The sequence below is a fragment of the Mytilus trossulus genome, chromosome 12 (assembly GCF_036588685.1).
Source record: "Mytilus trossulus isolate FHL-02 chromosome 12, PNRI_Mtr1.1.1.hap1, whole genome shotgun sequence".
NCBI lineage: Eukaryota > Metazoa > Mollusca > Bivalvia > Mytilida > Mytilidae > Mytilus > Mytilus trossulus.
The window spans coordinates 57444262-57454378 of NC_086384.1; the positions used below are offsets into that span (position 1 = coordinate 57444262).

General features: G+C 32.5%; 1 long non-coding RNA gene across 1 annotated transcript; it reads left to right on the forward strand.

The window, feature by feature from the left end:
- The first annotated feature begins 5254 nt into the window (after positions 1–5254).
- LOC134692924 (uncharacterized) lies at positions 5255–7754 on the forward strand. The gene is made up of 2 exons (XR_010102293.1): positions 5255–5365; positions 6954–7754. It is a non-coding gene; the product is annotated as an uncharacterized LOC134692924 (long non-coding RNA).
- Positions 7755–10117: the final 2363 nt, after the last annotated feature.

Genomic DNA, 10117 nt, shown 5'->3' on the forward strand with positions numbered 1-10117 from the left:
AAGGATCATACTGGCCCAAGACAACAACTTACGACCAAATGTTTTTCCACGAGTTAGGTTCCTTATAATTAAAGTGAGGGTTTTTTTTTTTTTTGTCGTTCCCTTTTTCGTTTATTTCTTAGTTTTGGAAGGATGAATTAAAGAACAGAGGTGAAATACTTAGTTCTTGTTCAAATTTGGTGCATTTGTTTGAATGAGACTAATAGAACTGATACATTGTAGATAATCAGAAGAAAACCAATTGGTCTTTCAACTTTTCTGTGGAAACCAATAATTATTGTTCTTTCCAGCCGAAAAAATCTTTTTTGATTTCATTTCCAAAGTCAAGTGATTATCTTATTATATGCTGATTAAAACAAAATATATGGTTTCTATACACTTTTGTTTGAAAAAATGGATATTATTGTTTACTTCTTGTCTGAACAAATTATAAAAACATCACTTCTGGTATCATTTAAGGAGGCTCCTGGGTACAAAAATTTTAGCAAAAAATTAAACCTTTATTTTTTCATTACAAAATTTATTTATTACACTATTAGTTGTTACTTTATGATATGGTACAAAAAACAACCCACAAAAATGATTTGGTTTGGCCCTAGATGACTTTAAAACTTGAAAAAGCTCCAAATTATATCCCTTTGGTGCGAAAATACCATTTGTTTGCCTTAAATTTGAAATATCTTTTTTAACTCATCGGTGACCTATATTTTTTATTATTGTTTTCAAATAAGCTGTATATAAACTAAATTATTGTAAAATTTAAGCGATTTCTTATATTATGTTATTTTTTTATTTCGATATTTCCTCTTTTTCTCCTATTAGTTCAACAGAAAAAAAGGACATTAACAAAAATGTATGCTTTTTCCAGAGGCAGATTTTAGCTTAAATGAACGGTGACCCCACTTTTTTATTTCATTTTTATTTTAAGTATATGATAAAGTTCATTTATGAAAAAATATAGCGAAATCCTATATTAGAAAAAAAAACCATTTATACCCAGGAGCCCCCTTAATAATTAATATAACACCGATTCCAAATATATATAGTTCTATATACTTTTTTCATCAAGAAGTACAAACAAGACTTGTACACGGATGCCCCATCCGCATTACTATTTTCTATGTTCAGTGGACCGTGAAAATAGGGGAAAATCTCTAAGTGTGCATTAAAATTAAACAGATCATATCAAAAGGGACATGTTTCAAGTTGTTTTTAACTTCAATTTCATCAAAAACTACCTCGACCAAAAACTGTAATCTGAAGTGGGACGGAAAACGGACGCACAAACCAGAAAATATAATGCCCATAAAAGGTTGAAAAAGTTACTTTCGGTCTACAAAAGGTCATTTCCGGTAGCTATTTTCAAGGTCAAAGGACCAAATGCAGAGTCCCATGGCTTTATCATGTATACATATGAAGTAAAAGCAAAGGTCAAAATCTATAAACGCCAAATTTACGTATGATCTTGACCTTATTTTCAATGTCATCAAGACAATAACAGACTTAATGTATATCATATGTATTGTGTATAGGTTATATTACAATACATTTTACTTTACTAGTTAGGAGGGGGGATCCTAGTGCAAGTTACCACTTCGCTTCAAATAAAATGCAAAAACAATGAAAAGTCAAAATCGAGAACTTGACCTTGACCTTAAACCTTGACCTTTGCCCTTGACCTCATTTTTAAGTTAGCATGTAGGTGTCTCAAATGAAAAGATTCCAGGATCATAATTTCAATGGTTTAAGAGTTAAAACAAAACATACTGACAATTTTATTTGGTAGAGGTCGAAAACTCCTATTAAATGTCATCGAATTGCTTTGACCCAAATTAGCCAAAAGTTCAAAAAAAAGAAAGTGGCCGCATCATGGTTCATCCTCATCCTTTATATATGTTATGAAGTATCATCAAATACAACTTACATTTCAATATTAAGAAACAACATAAAAACGACCACTTTCATTCAAGACAGAAACCGTAAAAAATTTCCCTAAAATACTAAAATTATGAAGATTTCAGTAATTTAGCATGACCTAATGAGGCTAGTTCCCTATAAATGTGCATTGTAATGTAAACAACAGCCAATATTTATGTAGTCGAAGCATACTAATTTCCAATAAATAACTAAAAGTTTACATTTTAACAATTTTGTAAAACTGCTATAATTTGGGGCCAAAACAGGTCTTACTTGACCTACTCCTTTGCATAATCATGATCAATAAGTGCATTATAAGCGATATTTCGACTACTGACACTTTCTCCTCTATATTGTTTGTTCATAATTACACGTTTTATTTTTTATTGATAAAGCAAACATGTAGAAGACAACGCTTTACTGCTTTGTTAGATCACACGGATGGAAACAATTGCTGAATACAGCAATTACCTTGTGTAGGAGTTGTTGGGAACTAAATTTCAAAGTATTTACCTACAACAACTGTATAATCACGCTTGGGGTTTAAGGATATTTTCAGTCGTTTGCGCTTTGAAATCACTGCCATATGACCTTTAAAAAGGATTCGGAAATGCCCCTGTGTAAACCGGAAGAAGATATGTTTTTTTGTACTTTTTGAATGTAAAAGTATATAAAATCCTATATTTTGGGAATCAGTGTCAATGAAACAGTTAAATAACCTTTTTTAAACCGGAAGTAACAAATTATCTCCCTTATTAAAAAAAATATGGTATAGAAACTATATATTTTTTAAATCAGCGTAAATTAAGCTATCATTTGACGTTGTTAAAGACATTTGAAACATAATTTTTCTATTTTAACATTTAAATACATGTGTTTTTTTCACGGAAAGACGACCTTAAATTGTTCTCAGAACAATTGGTTTTTATTTTTTTTTTTCTTCAGCCTTTTTTTAACGTTACTTTTTGTTTTGTTTCGCGGGATGTAGCTAAAACAATTGCTTATGATATCGAACAGTTATTGCGACAATGAAACTGACCCTGCTTAACCGAAAACTTTTTATTGTAAGAAGTATCTCCCCAAACACTATTTTTCTTCTGTTCGCATCTCCCTCGCAACCGTAAAAGATTATGTTAAATTTATGTCATCATTTTGCTCAGGATCTTAAAAATAATTTTAGAGTTATTATATTTAAAATAAATAAATGAAATTGTAATTGGTAAACCATAAGTCATACAGATCTAGGGTGTTTTGATTTAAGGTCAAAGTAATTAGGTCAAGGACATGCTCTAAAATAAGAATTTGGCTTAATTCTACTTCTTTTCAGAATCTGTATAAGATATAGACAAATGTATATTTAACCTAGTTGTTTGTTGCGTCAAATGTCATCAGTGTCTGAGTAGAAAGTTGATGAACCCGGGATATGTCAAAGAACGTCTTGTCCTTTTTCTAAAAAAAGTTCATCGGAAGGTACCAAGACCTTGTTGATAAATATTCCGTATCAACTTCCCAAATAATACACGATGGTCTTGATGTATAGATTCTGCGTACTGATGTTGTTTATCATCTTAACAACGTGTTTTGTAGTTCTTTCATTTTTCTTTGTTCTATTATTGATATTACTTTTACTGTTGAATGGTTTTATGTGATATCCGTTTGACGTGGCTCGGTACTTATACATCTCGTCAATGTGTTTGTATTGTCTTTCTCTTTTTGATGGTGTGTTTTGTATTTTGGACTTTATGTATTTTTTTGGTTCTTATAACGTGACTGTACTTTAAAAGATCCCGTCAGTATGATATTCTATTTCATGTCATCATGCTATATTTCTATTATTTATTACAATATACGTTGAACCGCAAACGTCAAAAGCATTCAATCGCGTAGTGGAATTAATTATTTGTGGATTCTTATAAATTCTATACACTAGAAGCCCGATTTCAGTCTGAAACGGCCATTTTGGTCTGATCACATCTTGATTGACTGGATTTACCGCTAGAGAAATTCGTCCAAATATTTCAGATCGTTTAGTCGCCGTTGAAATCGATAGCCTCATCAGGTAAATCAGTTCGTTAAGGCGTATCAAGACGGAAAAGACTGAATCATCTAGCGGGTTGTTTAGACCCGTTAAGACCGTGTCAGACCAAAACAGACCATGGATACAAAGTTACGTCAAGATGTTGTCAGACCGTGTCCAGTCGTGTTCAGATTTTAATCATTTGGACACAAAACGAGTGAAACTTTCCCATTGTTTATCAGGGGTTGCTCCCCTTTTAAAAATAAAATAAAAGTTAGAAAGAAGACGGTTTATGTTAACTGAAAGTCTACCAATCCCTTTAATCATGTTAATTAAATAAAAAAAATATTCAATTTGAATTCTTACTACATCCTATTTAACATGTTTTGTATATATTTTAAAAAAATAGCTCAAAGTCATACTGCTGAACAAACCGCCGCGAAATGACTAAAAAAAATTCAACAGATTGCCGAAATAACATTTATTTATTGAATGTAAGCACCTGAACCTTTATATTAAAGGTTTACAAGTGATTACAATACATGTTTTTGCAATTACAGACTGTCGTGGGTGGTGAAAAATTTGTCATGTTGACGCAATAGATCATTTTTACACCCGTATTAAATAATTACGGATGTCGGCCGTGAACACACAGGCACTTGTCTCAGAAAATAAATTTCCTACATACCTTATTATAATAAGGTATATAGGAATTCCTATATACCTTATTATAATAAGGTATATAGGAATTTTTTTTTCTGAGACAAGTGCCTGTGCGTGAACACTTGAAAACGCGTGATCTTAATAATTATGTTTAATTAAATTTAAGATGTAACATTTTTTAATATTGTAAATGAATGCATTCATTTAACTTTTAATGTTGGCTATATAAATTGCATTTGAGTGAGGCAGGGAAAAACATATATATATAACTAGAATCTATGTCTTTTCTCGTTTTCCGTTTACTGTCATGCCATTGTCCGTTCATTTTTGCCAGACTCATGCGTTTGACTTTCCATCTTTATTTTTCACTTAGTCTATAATTCGAGAGCCTTTTATAAAAAAAATATTACACACCAGAAGACTTTGTTAAAAGATAAAGTTTGAATATTATAGCAGAAAAAGGTCAGTGTACCTGAAGTACATTTGAAGACCAGGTTATATATATTACATGAATACAGCATAATAAAGCTGGTTTAATTTGAATTACTATCCATTAGGGACATTTTCTGACGATAATTAATCAAATCTGACAAGTTTGATTAAAAACGGAAAATAAGCCCGTAAACGATTTAACGTTACCGTACCCTCTTTACTTATCACATGTCGGCATCTTCAAATGGCAAATTTATTTTACACAAATTCGTTGACATGCCATGATGGTAGATGGACACTACAGCACAATATAAGCTGAGCTGGAAATTACAATTGGTGAGTAGAAATGAATAATATTTTAAAACATGCCTATCAGACATGAGAATAATCATTGATCCGGCCAAGAGTTTGAAGGAAAGATGTTTACATTTGTTACATTTGTGCATACAGGTATGAATTGACTTTCTAATACACCACATTCTTGTACAGTAACTTGTTCAAAGGCAAAGTAAGAATTTGGGCTTGTAAAAATAATTATTCCTGTGATTGGACCCCCCCCCCCCCCCCCTTTTGGAAGATCAATGCATGATTTGAAAAAGGTACATATAAACTATGGTTTAAATCCTCCCTTTTAAAAAGGGCTGGATACACACCTGTTTATTGCCTAAACCATTGTGTGTATTCACAATGGTTTGGTTGGGGGGGGGGGGGGGGGGTTGTTACCAGACCTAACCCCCTGATGGAGTAACCCTAGTCCAAATAATTATGACGTCTGGCAAGGCTATTTTATTTTTTTTCTGAGACGCCTTCCTAGGACGTTGTAGGAAGGCGTCCCAGAAAAAAATTTAAATAGCCTTTCCAAACGTCATAATTATTTGGACTAGAGTAACCCTACATATTCATATTTATTGTATGTTTAATAATGTATTGATAACTGTCACGTCCTAAAATTTGCATGAAATATCTGTCACTGGATTTTTTTATAACTCATAACCAACCAATCTTCACATGTATGTTACAATGATGATGCACCTATTTATATAGCCACTGGTGGGTGATGTACAATAATTATAATTTATCACATATTTGTTATGAATACCTTCAAGGCTTGGGTTTGCATATGCAATAACCTCTAAATTGCCGGGGGCAAAAAAAAGAGTATATTGATATTGTGCCCTGATTCCAAATGATGTGACAGCATTGCGTCCTTAACGACAATTTTTTACACTTTTGTGATAAGAAATTTAAGATAATTTTCCAGGCATGTTTCATTAAATTGCAGGCGCGGATCCAGAGGGGGGTTCCAGGGGTTGGAACCCTTTCTCTTTTTGAGGATCAATGCATTTGAATTGGGACATGTAATTGGAACCCCCCTTTGTCCTGGTTTTCAAAATGGCTGGACTCTCCCCTGAATTGTTATCAATGATTTGTTTTGCTCTAAATTTTGTAGAACTTAAATATAACATGTTATAATCTATGCATACCATTGCTTTGTCATGTATGTAGTAATATTCTACAAATTCTATTTTGAAATAAAAAAGTATTATTAAAAGAATTTGTTGAATTATTATTACTACAAATATTACAAATCAAATACATGTAGTTACTGTAAATTCAGAAATTATTGCTTGCAAATTATTGCGAATTTTTCATTTTAGACTTAAATGCGATTTTAATTTTTACGATTTTGTGAAAAATCCTGTTTAATTCATATAAAATATCATAAAATGTGCGTTTAAGTTATTGCGTTTACAACTCAGTCGCATTTTTCGCAATAATAAAAACCTCACATTAATTTCTGAATTGACAGTAGTATATAAAATAGTATTAATGCTATTGACTTATTTAATTTTATACATGTTATAGAAGTCGCATGTAATACAAGTTATAAATACTTAATTCTTAATGTAAATTTTTTTTGTAGATAAGATATCACATTGGTTTGAGCATGATTCCCAGCAAGATTATGAAGGGGCATATATATCATATATACATAGGAAATATATAGTGTCACTAAATTACTCTCATACGGTACCTCACCTCTGTAGCTGTAAATTGCGAAACGGTGGATTCATTCATAATTTTGAGTTACTAATTGCAATTGGAAATAACGTTGATAAAGCTAACAGCATTATGCCATGATGTTGATGGGATGTTCTGATTGGACAAAAAGGAAATTGTGAATTGAACAAATAGCAAACTTGAAATTCATAGGAAAAAAAGTAGGAAATTGGAATAATGAAAACTCATAGTTTCAGTGATTATCTTACAATCATCATGATCATTGTCAATACTACAAGTGCATCATCATGATCATATATATCTGAATTCACCTTGGATAATTATACATTTAAAATAAGAATTTGGATATAATAAGAATTTCTGTGCTGGCGTTGCTACTGTTGGCTTCATGTACCACCAGCTGGGAGTGTTAAACCTTTTTGACCTTTCGTGAGGGTCTGTCACGGTCCGTCACAATTGGTTAGTGTCATATATGCATGATTATGGAAGTTTCACCAACCTAGACAAGCTTTACAGCCCTGGCACGGTTGTTGGTTGCACTTAGAGTCAAATGACAGCTTGCTGTATACATTTGTAGTTCAAATAGTCTGAATGAATCTACATGTATGGTGACAATCTTCTAAATTACTGTTCATTCTGAAACTGGCATTTTATACTAGTACATGTAGTAGTCGAACATATTAAACAATACATGTACTTCAAAGTATCAATTTATTTTGTCTCGCCTTACATGAAAGTCATGAAAGTTGGTTGTATATATGCAAGAAATATGTATTACAGTCTTGGGGTGATGATGTAAGCTATTTTTAATAGAGCTTTAAATTTATAAAAGCTAAAAGAGCTGGTTCAGGGAATGAGTGTAAAATATACTGTTACATTTTATTACATGTAATTGGATACATTTTATTGTATATGAGTACCTTGCAAGGTCTACTTGTCTATCAGGTTAGGTTGACCTGACCTTAATTTTATGTCATGGATAATCTAAGTGATTTAGGTTATTTCAGTTTAATACAATGTTAACATGGTTAGGTTTGTTTCTCAGATACTTCGTAATGAAATTAGAGACTGGAAATGGGGAATGTGCCAATAAGACAACAACCTGACTACAGAGCAGACAACAGCAGAAGGTCATCAATGTTTGAATTGTTTCTCAGAAGCTGTAAGCTACATTGAACATGTTGGAAACAAACATAATTTTTGTTTTGCCTAAGGAGATATGGTATCAGGGGTGAATCCAGCCATTTAAAAAAGGGGGGTTCCCAACCCAAGACAAAAGGGGGGGTTCCAACTATATGTCCCCATTCCATGATCGTCCAAAAAAGGGGGGTTCCAACCCCCTGAACCCTCCCCCTGGATCCACCACTGGGTATGAATTTTGATGAGACGACTTGCATTACTTAAACTATAAACCATGTAGACCAAGTGATTTTCTTTTTAGTCACTATATAATAGGTCACTGCACACCCTTCAGCAAAGACCAAAAACTTAAACTTCATGATGAGCACCCTATAAATGGCTCTGCTTGGAAAGAGCTAGGCTTCTAACAGAGTTAATGTAAAAAATTCAGACGAGAACCCAACAGTGATGACAACTTGATTTATACTGGTATACATGAGCTACAAACAAACAAATATGTGATAAACAGCAATCAACAAAAACACTACAGACAAAAAATTAAGGGAAGACTATTTAAATATAAAAAAAGAAGATGTGGTATGATTGCCAATGAGACAACTCTCCACAAAAGACCAAAATGACACAAACATTAACAATTATAGGTCACCGTACAGCTTTCAACAATGAGCAAAGCCCATACCGCATAGTCAGCTATAAAAGGCCCCGATAACTATAAGAAAAAGTAAAACGATTCAAACGAGAAAACTGACGGCCTTATTTATGAAAATAAATGAACAAAAACAAATATGTAACCAAGGATTTGTATAGTGTCTCACTATACAAATCCTTGATGTAACACAAAAACAAACGACAACCACTTAATAACAGGCTCCTGACTTGGGTTTATTTACTTTAATGTAAAGTAAATAAAATTAACTAATGTCTTGTACAAGTATTACCCTGACGTTCCGTGAAAATTGTTTTCAAAAATCTAATTTGTCCATAATTCTTTTATGTAATTAACTTATTTAAATAAATTCAGACCTTCACCTGTCTGATCACCAGCATGGCTAAAGGTATTACTCCCAGATGTATTGGCAGGTGACACCTCCAGGTATTCAAGCGATTTCCTGTCGGACTTGCAAGTTCATGCATCATTTCACTTCTGTCAGTGTACATGACCGAAAACTTGAATCTTTCCATTTTAAACTTTCAGGTGCATAGGTAATCATTTGATAATATACATCTCTGTCCTGCGTGTCCGATAGTGATACACTAGTCATTACTGTTTATAAATAACATTTCTGGTGTAAAGAATATTATTCATAAAAATTTAAATAATTCCAAAAAAGAGATTTGATAAAATAAAAATTTGCTTACACATTTTTTCCAATGGTAAATTTGGGGAAATGTAAGTACTCGTTGTCAAAAGTAAAGGCCAGTTTGAAACATACAAGAAAAATTGATTTAACAAAAATATATATATACGCACTTAACGACCATTCTTTTATACGCCTTGATAGAAAGTTACGGAACTATAGATAGTTGCAATTTAAAATTATATACATTTTTACATTGAACATAAGAAAGAAATAAAATTGAGAATGGAAATGGGGAATGTATCGAGGAGTAAGCGGAAGGTCACCAACAGGTCTTCAATGCAATGTAACGAGAAATTCCCGCTCCTGGAGGTGTCCTTTAGCTGGCCCCTAAACAAATATATACAAGTTCAGTGGTAATGAACACCATACTAATTTCCAAATTGTACACAAGAAACTAAAATTTAATAATACAAGACTAACAAAGACCAGAGGCTTCGGACTTGGGACAGGCGCAAAAAATGCGGCGGGGTTAAACATGTTTATGAGATCTCAACCCTCCCCCTATACCTCTAGCCAATGTAGTAAAGTAAACGCATAACAATACGTACATTTAAAATTCATTCAA